This window comes from Ochotona curzoniae, unplaced genomic scaffold, assembly GCF_017591425.1.
Source record: "Ochotona curzoniae isolate NIBS_2020 unplaced genomic scaffold, NIBS_Ocur_1.0 contig_3498, whole genome shotgun sequence".
NCBI classification, from domain to species: domain Eukaryota; kingdom Metazoa; phylum Chordata; class Mammalia; order Lagomorpha; family Ochotonidae; genus Ochotona; species Ochotona curzoniae.
Window position 1 is genome coordinate 45317901 of NW_024465885.1, and position 14616 is coordinate 45332516.

At 41.5% G+C, this 14616-nt stretch overlaps 1 protein-coding gene across 1 annotated transcript in view; it reads right to left on the bottom strand.

Annotated features, from left to right (window-relative positions):
- Window positions 1–14616, bottom strand: part of RUNX1 (RUNX family transcription factor 1) — a 233674-nt gene that overhangs the window by 137077 nt on the left and 81981 nt on the right. The window lies entirely within an intron of this gene.

Genomic DNA, 14616 nt, shown 5'->3' on the forward strand with positions numbered 1-14616 from the left:
AATCACTATTTTTCTAGGTTCAGTTCATGAAGAAAAATGTAAAATATACAAATTTCATATTGTAATTAGTTTCTTCATAAAAGTTTTTGAGATGAAACTTATAAACAACGTAGACAACTAGATGACCACAGGCAACATACTGTGCCCATATTTGATGCTTTTAAAAATAATGAAGTTGGTTTTATAACTAATACATGTCTCTATTTTAGGGCATCCGAATGGGTCAAGTGGTGGGTTTTCCATCCAAAAATTACGCCAGAATGCAATACAATCCAAGAAACACAATTGAATACTTTCCTATGGCCAATGTACAGATTTTCTTATAAGAGTGACTTTTGTAGAGAGCAGTCCCAAAGAACAGATGCTGTTAGCAGAAATGATCTGCTGTACCGGCCTGTCAGTCGCTGACACAGCGTGCCTCAGCATCATTTGTCAATGGCTGTCTCTCCTGCTATTGCAGAACTCTTCCATTGGAGAATATAATGATCTCATGTACATGTTGCTAGCAGGAAGCACAGTAGAGCCAGGGGGCCCAGGATGCAGAACACCTCTGCCATGTCAGCAGGGAAGAAATAAGGTCTCTTGAGTGTTGAGCTCTTGGACCACCGGATTCTGTCTCCCAGGAAGTCCTGAAGAATAAGTGCCAAGAATTCTCCCACCGTAACCGGAGCTAACAGTGCACCTGCAAGTTTCTACATGAGGAGTCTAGGAACATAGCTGCAAAGCAACAACGTAACAGCTGCATATGAGAGGGGACACCCACCAGCTTTTACAATTGGTTTGGAAACCTCTGAATCAGTTTAAATTCTGTGGTATTTGTCTTCCTTTCCCACCTCCCCCTCGGCTGTTTTATTTATTTATTTAAATAACTTTTTTCCTCCCAAACAAGATCTTTCAAAGATAGCCTAACAATTATGCAATGTAATCACCAAGTAAGTCTCTCCTTTCTTTCCGTGTATACACGTTTTTTGTTTGTTTTTAATTTGAAGGGAGATCAATAGTCACTACCCTGTTAATGGTGTGCATTGGGAGAGTGTGACATTTCAACCCAGTAGCTTTCGTGGATTTTTTCCAGTGGCCTCCCCCCTCCCCAAATATAATTAATTTTCCTTTGGAATACAATCAATTCCCAGTGCTTTTGTTGTATATGTCCAATGGGCGGCATCAGTTAAAAAATCATGTCAGAAAGTGACTATTACTGGAAACTTTGTGGAGGATGAGAGTGAACTGCGGAAATAGTCATGATCTACAAGGCAAATGAACAGTAGCAGCTTTCACGTGTGTCCTGACACAGACTCCTTGGAGCGTAAGTAGAAGCTTGCATGTGGTCTACCAACTGGTAAGCATTCATTGGTTTTTTAGTGTTTTGGTTAAATGTGTCTTATGTTCGTCATCAAGATCTAAAATTTCTCAAGCAAAGTTCTAAAGATTCACCAAGTAATAAATGGTACACAGCTGAAAAGTTACCCTTGTGATTTATAATATCAGTTATGCCTGTGTTCCTGTATCTATCTATCTATCTATCCACAGATAGATAACACCTAACTACTCTTGTTCAAAGTTTGCATCTATTATATTTCTAAGTCTTAAATCAGAGCTGAGGGAAGTTCTGGCCTAAGGATTAGACTGCCATGCACGCCTAAGAAGTCTTGTTATTAACCAGAGCTATTCAGCCTTGAATTGTTCCACTCCCCCCAAAAAAGTAGGATGATGCTTTACCTAGAATCTTCCTGGAGAAGTGTCAGAATTTCCTGGTACTTAAATGAATGATAATAAGTAGATGTTTCTTTCCCTGGGCTCAGAAACCTTGATTTGTGTTTTTGACTTTTCCAAAGACGTGATTACCATCCTCCATTTGAAATCATGTCATTTCAGGCCTAGGTTGTCTTGTAGATGGGAGCCATGACTCAGTACTATTCAAACATTAGTACACAGGAATAGAGACACATGGCCCCAGCCCAACCGCATAAAAAGTACAGCCATCACTTAACTGAAGGGTGTGGGATGGCTCTCTGTTTATCCTGTAAACTAAAGGTCTGGGCAGGTGTCACTTTGTCCTTTTCTCTAGCCCCAATCATCTGATAAACATATGAAAAATCCACATTTCCTTCTGAAAAGCTTTAACCCAGAGTTCCAATTTCCATATTTTGGGGTGTGATGGCGGGGGACATCTCAGGCAAGAATGACAAAGGTCTAGCATGTCCTGCCTCCGGGGGAACCAGAACTACTAATGAACATTGGTCTAAAGCCATACGAAGAGAGAGAGAGAGTTGGACATAAAATATACTTTTTTTCCTGCTGGTTCTGCCTCTGTCCAGGAGTGTTATCTGGGGCAGGTCCCTCTTTAACACTGCATTTGCACATCTTCAGAATTATGGCTTTCGCAATGAACATAAACTTGAACTGTGAACTGCCCATCACTAACTTTTCCTCTTTTAGTGCAGACCTGTGCAATGCATTCCTTCCTGCTTCCACATTTTTTAGAATAAGGGAAGTGGTCTGAAAGGAATAAGATTGGCACTTTGAGGGAGAAAGCTGAGATTGACTTTGAATGGGGCTGGGCAAGGCAGAAGTCGGAGCTAATGACTTCCTGTTGATATCAGCGTTTCTGCAAGACAGCAGCATGAACACTCTCTTTCTGTGTTCTCCCTAGAATTTTAGCCACTCTATTCTTGCAGTAGTTCCTGAGCCTTCTCTCAAATCAGTTTCACTCACTGTCCTAGCAGAATGGCTATCAACACCCCTGGATGGGTGAGGTTTACTTCTTGTGAACATATTTTTGACTTCACAGGCTTTCTGAGTATGAGACACAAAGACAGTCTGAAACATGAGGCCAGAATAGCATACTTTACTTTGTAATTCTTAACATAATCTACCAATCAGTCTTTCAAAATTCTTGTCTTCTAATGTATGACATGTTAAGACTCTTGCTATAAAGAAATCTCTTAACTGTTGGCTCACATACTCTGCAGAAAATATTTTCGCTCTCTTCACCCATTCTTTTTGAAGGTCATTTTACTAAAGCCAGTTAACTGAAAGATTAATGTAGAGAATCTAATTTCTTAATGGTATGGAAGGATAATAATAGTTTTATTGTTTGATGTTTAGCTATAGATGATGATTTCTTTTTCTTCTTTTCTTTTTGAAGTTCAGAGGATTATTTAATGAGACACATATGTAGCGAGTTAACATTTGCAAGCTTACTTCATCTCAGTAATGCAGAAAACTTCTTCAACTGTTGAGTTTTTTTTTTTTTTTTTGGAGGGCACTCTGAACCATGCAAAATACGATCTGATTCTTCAAGGACAACTACAAAACAAGGATGGTAAAGTCTCTTCCAGCTTTAGGCTCCCCCACCACCCCCAACTCTCTTCACTAGTCTAACCTCCCCAGCCCAATCTGGGATTGAGTTTGTGAGATCCCAATGTCAGAGAGAATAAGGGGGATGTTTAAAAAGCAGCCCCTGAGGATTCTGCTTCGATGGGGGTGGGTGTCTGTGCCCAGAGGGATGGAAGGCGCACATAGGTCCTAGTTTTGGCTCAATCGTTAGGCGTGGTGATCCTGCACATTTGTTTACGCTGCAGTTTTTCCTGACTGATAGGACTGTATCCTTGGACTTCCTGCAAAGCACATGATCAAAAACTTCACATTCATTTCCTTGTCCAATGGTGATGGTGTCTAGTGAGACTACATACATGTGATTGTGTAAATGCATGTTTTTGTTATTGCCCCTTAGTGAAGACTTTTGATCCCTGGCTTTAGGTCTCTGATCCAAGTTTAGGAACAAGAGCTCATGCTGATGTTGCCTAATTGATGCATCCACGACTTTAGTGAATACAATTGAGGTTAAATGGCAGGATTGGACACAGATTGAATGGGGGAGATCTTTTGCACCTACAGAGAAGGGTACTTAGGATTTGTACAATAAAATGGGGAGGCAAATATTTAGGGCTAACAGACTTTGCCAGTGGTGACAGCAGATACCCTATGTTGCATATGCCCAGGGAACATATAAGGCTGTGTTTACCTAGAAAACAAACCATACTGACTTTAGGGACAGAAAGCTCTGTTCAGCAACTACACAAGTTGTGTTACTGAAGAAAGACAGAGATCATCAGGGCTGCCTACCTGTGATGGGCTTAGAAGAGCAAGGAAACCTGGTCAACTTATACCTCCCATCTCTCTGCTTGCGTTGGCACATGGTTCATCTCCATGTAATTGGGATATATGGAAAACATAAGTGGGAGAGAGCCTGAGGGGACAATCAATCATGTCATCAAGATCCGTTTCTGAAGCAAACACCCACAAATGTTTCAGGGAAAATAAACTAATTTCACTCTGCCTGTTCTACTGTTCTTGGTTTTATGACCGTGTTTTTCACACTGTGTGGAAAAATACAAAGAACTGCCGAGGAACTAAAAACAGAAAAGAATCTGTTTTGAGGAACATTTCTCCTCTTGACTTCATTGCTGTATTTACCAGATGTACCCGATCCAGGTTCCAACAGGAACCACACCAGGGACCTTGTGCCCATTCCAACACACAATCACTGAAGCGAGGACTGGAGTATAAAACACATCTTTACTATCTCCCTGGCAAAGTTGTTCACATACATTTCCAGTTTTTCCAGTTGTTAACACTAAAGAAAGGGGATGTTAAATCAAAAATCCATTGTACTTAATGCAAAAGACAGAGGTTATGATAGAGAGTCACTATGATCATGGGGCGGGAACATGGAGCCAGGTCCTGACGCTGGCTCGGTCATTAGAAGGAACCATCTTCCAAAGGCTATTGATCTTGACGTTTCCCAGCCTGCAGAATCTGGGAGGTTTGTAAGATTGTATCTTTAGACTTGCTCTAATATACTCAAAGAAGCAAGCAAACAAAAAATTACATATTGTACATTGACAACTAAGTCTGGGGTGTAACTAAGGGGAAGCTTAGAATTCTCATAAATCCCTCAGATATAAATATGATGAAGCCATATACAAATTGTCTTCAAATAGTTCACAACAGATGGGTATTTTGGAAAACAATGTGGATTTCATATTTTTTGTATCAAAATAAACATATTTTAAAATTCCATTGCTCCGTGAACTTTTGGATCCTTGTATGTTCATTTTTGGAGTTGCTAGACAGCAACAGCAATTGTTGAGTTTATGTGGGGAGACTTGCCTCGTAGAACATTTGCTCAGATATTACCTGTTTTGTCCCAAAACATCTCCTGTTTTAACAGAGTAGGAAGAAAGAAAGGAGATTTCATGTGCTCCCTACAATTTTCTTATCCAAAAGGATAAGAAACTCAAAAAAGTGTCATTCTTATTTGTAGAACAAAAGAAAATTTCCCTGATTTAGGTAGGAAGAGAAATAATGCTGGATAAATTCAGGCTGTGCAACACTTCTCCTTGTTAGTAGATCCTTGGAGAGTTAGATAGCAAGAATATTTTTCTTTATTGATCAATGTTTACGCACACATGAAATTTGTGGTCGAATACTCACACGTGTGAATTTCAAAGTTGTTTTACACAACAAATTTATCATTTAAGTCACTTTCCATGTCTTTTAAAAGTTCATTTATTTGAAAGACAGAGGGCGAGAAAGAGAGAAAGAGAGAAAGAGATCTTTCACTGAAAGATGCATTCTCTAAATGCTCACAAAAGCTAGGGTTGGGCCAGCCTGAAGCCAGGAGTCAGAAACACCGTCTGGATCTTGGTAGAAATCTGAGTTCTGAGTCCTTGGGTTGTTATCTGCCTCCTCCAGGCATGTTAGCGGGAAGCTGGATTGGAAGCGCAATGAGGGTTCAACCCTGTTACTCTGATAGGGGATGCAGGCATCCCAAGTAATGGCTTAACTCACCACACTCAAGTGCTCACCACTGTCCTGATCTTTTTGAAACCTCCTGCTACTGCGTCGTTTTAGCATTTGACCTCCGGTCAGTGCCAAGCAGGGAGTGGTAAGCATTTATTAATTTCTCATGAACTTTTACATACATGTATCTAAAGTTTCAGATGGACCACAATATCATAATTACATTAATTGTGCAAAGGAGTCCTAAGCTTCTTTTTCAAAAATAAAGCCACTGTTGGTGGATGCCTGGCTTGATTTCAGGTCTTAGCTATGGTGAAGAGCACCACAATGAACTCAGCCTTCTCTTTGATAGGCTGTTTTCATCTACTTCGGACATGCATCCAGATGCAGGATAGTTGGATTGGAGAGTATATCCATTTGTGGATTTTTGAGCCACTTCTATGCGATTTTCCGTAATGTCTTCACTAATCTGTATTCTGGCCCAGAATGTAAGTTTCCACTTATCTCTGCATCCTCACTGGCCTTTTCTATTCTCTCTCTTTGTGATAATAGTCATCCTAGATAGAATAAGATGACATTACGGGGCCTAGTGTTCCACACTCACATACACAGTGCAGTGGCTACAGAGCATAGCAGTGCATTCAGTCCTACGTGGAGAAATGAGGAGAGGCACATGACAGGCTTAAAAAGAGGTATAAATGCTCTTTATCTGAGTGGTAGGTTTGTACTGTTTATGGATGTGAAACAGTGCATGGTAAACCATAAAATATTAAATGCCAATCAGCCAGTCAACAAACGATGAGCGGAACTACCTGACCATCCTACAGACTGATGTAAAGAAGTCGATTTCCCAATGCTCAACAATGCGTAAAGACTTGTCCACTGGGTTTGGAACCTGCCTCCTCTCGACCCTGCTCCCTTCCTTCATAAGAGCACATTTTCCTTACCCCTCTTCTCCAGCAAATAGCTGATCAAGGAACCCCTACTGTCCACATCCAGATGCTTACTGCCTTCTCACCCTGCAGCCATTAAACGTGCTTTTTTCACTCCCACTAATTCTCCTGAAGTTACCTTTTCAAATGTCACCAGTGTCAACCATTGCTGATTCAATTCTTCCCTTCCAGGCATCTCTGCACTGCTCTTGACCACACCCTTGTTGAATTGGCCTCTTCTGGGTATCTCCTTAACACTGACAGCCTGAGACTTTCCTTCACCTCTTTTTGCCTTCTTGTTTGGTCTCAGGCCAGAGAGATAACCTTCTTGGAAGCTTTTGTTTCTCTCTCTGTGTATCCTTTCTAGGAGAACGTGGGCATTTCTTGATTTTTGTCTATTGCATCTGTAAATCTGTAAAGTGGCATCACACTTTTCCTTCAGACCTGGCTTCTTGAATGCCGGTGCTAGGTCTCCATTTGTTGGCTGGGCGCCTCACCCCTTGATGTGCTTTAGAACTTAGTGCTTTCTCTCCAACCCTAACATTCACATTCATCCTGCGCTCTTAGCAACTCAACAGAATCTTACTGTCAACTTACTGCCAATTCCTCTCCATATAGTGACTATTCAGCTATTGCCTTCCCTTCAGCCCATCATCAATCTCTGTGAGTTGATTTCTTCAATTCCAGTGCTTAGTCATTTTCTAGTTCATGTCTCAAATTCTCTAGGACAATCTTGGCAAGGAAATACCTCAGTGGCATTTCTGTCTTCAAAAATGCCTTATTATATTTTTACCCCTACCCCTGCCAAGTTCACATTTTTTTTTTACGGTTTTTATAAAGTTTTATTTTGACATTCTTTACATAGTTAATTAGGGTAAGAAGGTTCAAGGGCTACAGGAAAGTGGATAATACTAGCATGTTTTCCATATTGTTACCTTCATGTTTAAAGGGGGGTATTAAGGGAGAAGGCCCACCCAATTTCCCACCCTCCCCAGGTCCCAGATGTAGGGCATGCTCTGAGGTTCTTGCTCAAGTGGTTTTGATATTGCAACAGTTATGAATTGCTGTCAGTCTTGCCACTCCAAGCACTATGAGGGCTTTGAAAAATCCACTGATTGACATAGTTCATCATAGCTGAGATGGTTGGTTGACCTGTTCTGTCTTCTCTCTTTTCTTTGTTAGGGTTCTGAGTCCAGCATCTAGATTAGTTTTAACCATTTTCTCTACTCTCCTAGAACATTCAATCTGATTCTTCTAACCCCAAGGACTTGCTGGGTGGTAAGGGCCAACCCCACATCACTTCTCTCTGCCTCTTTACTGCATCCTTCCAGCTGCTGAGAGTATGCTCCATCATCTGATTCTGCCCTTATCTCTATATTCAAGCCTACTTCTGTTGTCTTATTCTACAGGAACCCATTCCTTTCCATGATGTTTGGAAAGTTGCAAGAAGACTGTTTTCTTCCCCTACCTTGTCCTGATGAATTTTCTACAGACAAAAAGATGGGGTGGAGGCAGTCCCACATAGATTCAGCAATGTATAGCTGGCAAGCCAATTAAGGAAGTGGCTGCTGAGAGCAGAGCTGTCCTCATCAGAGGGCACAACTCTGTGGGTCCGGGGTATGGGTGCTGCCTAGATCAGTATATGTGCTGCTGTGCAGACATGAGGTGACTGTCACAAACTAGTCTGGGCTGTGACATTCCTGCTGTCTCCAGATTTTTCCAATTATCACAGGGGGACTGGGGTGCTCCAAGAGTCTCTACCCGTGGACATCACATGCCATCCTAGCTCCAGGGAAAACGCCAGCTCTCCTACTTCTTTATTATACAATAAACATGCCATCCAGTTCTCCCTTGGTGTGTAGTCAACTGCTTGTCACTATGACCAGCTTTGCTGCAAATAAGGTATTTTGCCAAAGTTTTCTGTTAAATCTGGGTCCCACATATGATGGGCATTCTATGCTTTTGTGACTTTAATGACTTTGTGACTATTTTCAATCTTCCTTTATGTGAGTGAAGTTGAGTGTCTTTTCATTTGATTATTGCTGGTAACTCTTGCCTATTTTCCTATTGGATAATGGTCTCTACTTGTTGACGTCTTTGTTTAGTAGAATCGTTAGGGCTTTGACTTTAATGTGAGTTAAAAGATGAGTTATCTCAAAAGCTGAATGAAATGCTAGATTATAAAACACAAACAGAGACCATGTCAGAGGCCAACCCCCAAGGTCTTTCTGTGATCCAGTATCATTACCACTCTCTTCCTTTCCTGACCACACATGGTGTTACTTGTATACCTCACTTGGCTTGATGCCTGTTCTCAGATTTATACTTGTCATTTCACCAAATGGTTTATACAATTTTGGGGTCTGGAAACTGTATCTTACATATGATGATTGTACTCACCATAGATCTCTGCTTACAGAGAGCTGGGATTTAATAAATGTTAGTTAAATAAACATTGAAGATGAAGTAGCATTTTTTCTGCATATTATCCTCAGATATGTTGGCATAGTGATGTGTGTGCCATATAAACAGCTATCTTTTTTTTTAATCACCCTGTGGCTCACATTTAGAGCCTCTAGATAGGACAGTGTTTAGAATAGTGATGTATGCTCCTCCTCTCCTCTTGCATGGATGCCTGAATCATCTCAAATCTTATCTGTACAGATGTAAGTGAATATGCTGACATTTATTTCTTGAAACTGGAGATCCTACTTATTATCTGACAGTCTGTGTTGGTTTAATTTTGTCAGTCTTGTTCCCTGGAGTGTGGCTAATGGTGTTCACATGGAATGGGAATCCACGGTCTTCCCTTGTTCGAGGCCTTTCCACCGAGGTGGCATCTACGGGGGTAAAACACACAGACTCGCTTTCCCTCTCTTTGTGTCACATGTATCTTTTTCTCAGAGATTGCCTCCTTCCAACTAAGGACCTTCCATCTGTGCTCTCCATAAGCAGGCACCCAGTTTCTGGTCTTGCCTGAAAGTGTTTCCTCTGAGGGCTTGTGGAGACTGTGAGCTCTCACTAAGTGGTTGGTAAGTCACCGTCACACTCTAAGGAAACTTTGAGAAATGGCAGAGGCCCCTTCTCTGTGGCAGTTTCTCCTCTTTCACTTTCATGAAGGACCAAGCTCTTGTACTTGTCAGCTTTCTTTGCACAAGTTTTTCAGGCTGTTGGTTCCTTATCTCCTCTCATCAGTCTTAGGGCCTCACTTCCACCCAGGTACTAGTTACAAGGAAACTTCCTACAATCAAAGTTGGCATTTCAGCTCTGGATTTAAAAACCTCATTTCTTAGTATACAGTGAAAAAAAAAAAGACTCTTACCGAAACAGTAACCACTACCACCACCACCAGCATCACCATCCCACCCCCAGATCTTTTCAGTGACAGCTACAAATGCCACTGCCTTGAGGGAGAGAATCGCGCCCTTGCTCCCCACTGCAAGGAACGAGGTCTTTCCTGTTATCTTTTGCACTCATCCTTTTGGGATTCTATGATAGAGGGAGTTTTGTAGAGACTCTACTCTGGGTAGGCAGAGGCTTTGAGAGAAGAACTTCTCCAAATGGTCCTAATTATGCAGGCTTGGCCTCAAAGAACAGGGCATGGAACACAGGCATGAACTCTGCATGGGAGTGAAATGTGGTGGTAGGTAACACTCTAACCGGCCATGACTCGTTCCAAGGTTTGGGTGATGGGGACTCTGCAATGTGTCCAAGCAAACCCCTTTGAGCCTGACTCAACAGCGCCAGAATAGGGGCAGGTGCACAATTTCTTGCCTGGGAACATACATTGATTTTAAACTGCCTTCTTGTCGCATTTTGTAAATCATAAAACCTGACCAGGCTTGTGTGGTGATTTAGAAGAAAGGAATGACCAGAAGTTTTAGTTAAATTTGACTGAAGAGTGGATGAACTAAATGACATATCGATGTCTTTTTTGTTAAACAACCCATATTGATGTCATGATTAGTGTAGGTGTTCTTGTCAGGTCACTGTCGGAATTCAATGGGCAATGTCACTAATGGTAAGGCAAGTGAACTCTGCTTTATTAACCAGATGCTCTCTATTTGCGAACAGTTAAAGAAATTTTCTGTCAACAAAGATCGTGCTTAATTGTGTTTATTTTCAACTGACATAAAAAAATTCAGATATTTGGTATTATATGATGTTTGGTACATGAATACAATGTGTAATGTTCAAATTAGGAGAAATGCATCTCTTTCTTGAACATGTTTTCTTTCTTCTAGTGTAAGAAAATGAGTACATTATTGTCATCTGCAGTAAGTTGTGTCTTGATAGAAGCTATAAGTTCTGGAGTGCTACTTTACAAACTAGGTCAAATCATGGTCCAGCAGGTGATCAAGGTGACATTTTGAGAACATCATCCTCAGTGAGATGAGCAAAGAGCTCAGCTCACCAGGATGCTCATCCAAGTCCTGTTTGTCAATGGTTTATTCAGGTGGCACTGATCCCAGAGACAGCCAGAAGGAAGGAAGGCCAGGGGATGGCCTGTCCTGGGGATTTGGCCCCGTGAAAGGCCTGGCAGAATGGGAAAGGGACATCCCAGTGTCATCTTTGATCCTGGCTTAGCAAGGCAATGAGAACTGTTTGTCACTCACATCCTTTTGGCAAGCAAAGAGCTAGGATTAGGGAGTACAAAGATGAATAATGTATGAGGACTTTCCTTCAAGAGTTCACAGGTCATCAAGGGAAACTGAGCCAAGTGTCCACAGCGATTGGCTGACATCAAGTGCGTGACAGTGGTGTTGGCATCTTGTGCTTAAACTTATAGATCACTGTACACTGGCATCATAGAACCAAAGAATTCTATACTGACAAAGGCTGAACAAGCATTAAAATAAGTCTGTCAATATGTGGTAGGGAGACTGATCCAAGTTAAATGATTGTTCATGATCTAACAGCTACATGGATATGAAGTTAGTGCAACATTTATAAACAACCTTTTATTTTGTTGTCTAATATACGTAACTAGTATTTTAATTTCCAAATTATAAGTAGCAGGAGTTATGAGAAAAAAACGCATGAAGAAAATACTGTAAAGTAATTCTATTCTACGTATCTAAGGTGTAATTAAAATTGCCTACGAGCAACAAAACATAAGCTCTTATAAAGAAGCACTTAGTAATAATTAATTATGCATCCAATTACCTGGTGACTTAGTGGTAATTTATAGAGTAGCTGTGGTAGGCACAGTTCATATGAATGGCCCCTAGGATTGCCCATCTAATCCCCACAAGTGTCCATCTTGGTGCTAATTTCCAGCATGTCTTAGGGGAAGCACTAACGTCCTGCGGAATCCCAGAGAACATAATCAAGGTTCTATTTATAAATCCTTTATTGACATTCAGTGAGTGATTACGGTTCTGTGTACTGCCTCCCTCACTAATAGCTTGTGATGAAGTTAGTTAGGAAAGACATCAGTGGCAATTTGTCAACATCCTTGAGCCAAAGCGACAGATATTTACATTTGAGAATGCTGCCAACTGCTAGGCATCTGCTTGAGTGAGAATGCTTCCCAGCTTAGCTGCCTCAGGTGCAGTCCACAGGGATGGTACCCAGGTATGGAAACCACATAACATGAATTCTAAAAGTCAGCAAGAAGGAGAGCAACAGCAATGGCCGCAAATAGGTCTTATAACTTAAACACTGTGTTTATTCTCCCACCACAAGGTGGGTCAGTTTACCACCTGTTGTTTCCCTGGTGTGTGAGCAAGCAGTTGTATCCAAAATGGAGGAACTGGGACTCAACTTTGCTTTTGATACAGGAAAAGGGCTTTCCAAACGGAGACATAACCCACTGTACCACAACTCCCACCCCATTTCCTGTTATCTGATGAGAGGTCAGTGAGATTGTGTAATGGAGGCAAGTCACACAGACTGTGACTGAAGGAGCTGAGGCTTCATTGCAGGACTCGGGAATGTGGGATCTTTCTGCTCTACCCCAACTTCCCTCCCAACTGAAGTTCAGGGCTATGGCCATTTCCATTTTCAGAAGTCTGAAAGGCATAAAACACTGACTTAAGTCATAGGTAGAGTTAAGATATCTCAGCTTGATGTGTCTTTACTTTAGGGAGTTTTTTTTAAAAATATTCCTTCTCAGGCATGGAATTCTATATTATGCTGTCCAACTGAACTTGATGAAAACAAGCTTTGGTGAAGGCATATTTTGTGCAAATTCTGCAAGATAGACAACGTCTGTTTCCCCTGATTCCTTGGAAACAGAGTCCAGCTTTTGCTGAGGACAATAATGTTCTCAAGTAGGTGCCATTTTCCCTGGCACCCGGGCAGAAGCATGTGGGCACCCTAGGGAGAGGTTCTTTGAGAGCCCATGCATTGTGTGCTGTCCTGCCTGTGACTGGAATGTGGACAGGATTGCTGGAGCTCTGGTAATTATCCTGTGCCATGAGACATCTGGTGAATAGAAGTTAAATATTAGCGATAGGAAAGAATAAGGAGTCTAGATTTCTCATGACATGCCAGAACCACCAGACATCTGAAATTATATTCTAAATGACCATGGAAACAAAATAAATTTTTATCTTGTTTAAGCCTCTACTCTTTTGATGTCTGAATGCAACTTCTAAATTATAGAGCATAGAGAAGCTGAGTGAGATACATCTATGAGTCTCCAGGAAAGACAAATTCATGACTCGTTAGAACAGGGTCCAATATGATATGATCTAATGAAAAAGGAAGCTAAGCAGTGAATATCCCAGAAAGAGACTAAATTAACTAAAAGTATTGTGCCAAGAGGAGGATGTCTATGGGCCATTTGGATGAAAGGAAGCAGATAGCTGGAAGAATCAACTCGGTCAGCAAAAGCTGGAGTCCAAAGGTTGAGTTTCAGTAATGGTGATTTTTGATTGCAGCATATTTCTTTTTTGAGATTTTCAGCAAAGTATTGACCTCCACACCTTGCTCTGTGGCCTCAAATCTAAACCAAAGAGCCAGAGAGCAGGTTGGTGTGTGTCATTGGCGTGTCATTGCTTGACATGTGCAAGTCCTTTTTTTTTTCCCACATAGCACATGAGGGGCAATATTTTTAAGCTATCCATAGAATGGTGCTCCTTTACATATTTGGCTAAAATTTTTGGGCTTTGGTTGAAACTCTTTCTATGATTGAGGTGGAAGAAGAAGAGAGGGGAATATTAACCTGGGATCCCTCTGGCACCCTTTACCTTGTCTGCGGCAACAGGGCTTGGCTGCACGGAGTCTACAGAAGTTGAGCCTGAGAGGCACGAGGCGGAGGCGGGCAGCAGTGGGATGAAGCACCAGGGTCAACCCCAGAAGTTAATAGAAACTGAGGAGACCCGGTCCAATCAGCTTTTCTGCCTTATTTCTTAGAAGTAGACAAGCACCAGTGGGCTAGATCTCAATGGGGTTTCTTATGGCCAATGGGATTCACATAGAAAAGACATAATCCAGTCTCTTTCACACTGAGACCCCACAGTGTGCACAAGGACATGAAATCCTTTCTGTCCAGACTGTGGTGACATTTGATCTCATGTTTGGAGTTGTATAGCTATGCAGTTGGAAACACTTGGGGCCCAGCATCACAGCCTGGAGGACACTCTCAAAGAGGCGTTGTCTTTGGGGCATTGATGTTACTTGTACACAAACACTAGCACTTGGGCCTTATGTGAAGTGGAACTAGCATTGAACACTCTCACGTTACACCTTACAAAAACAGCAGTCATAGTCCTTTCGAAAGGTGAGAGGAGATGTACCTTTGATTAGGTGTATAGGATTTGAAGTTGATTCCCAAGTGAGTCTGGGCAACTTTCAGGACTTCGGTAACCCTGGATTTGTATCTATGAAATGCGTGTCCTACTTCTATTTCTTTCTGGGCAATATTTTT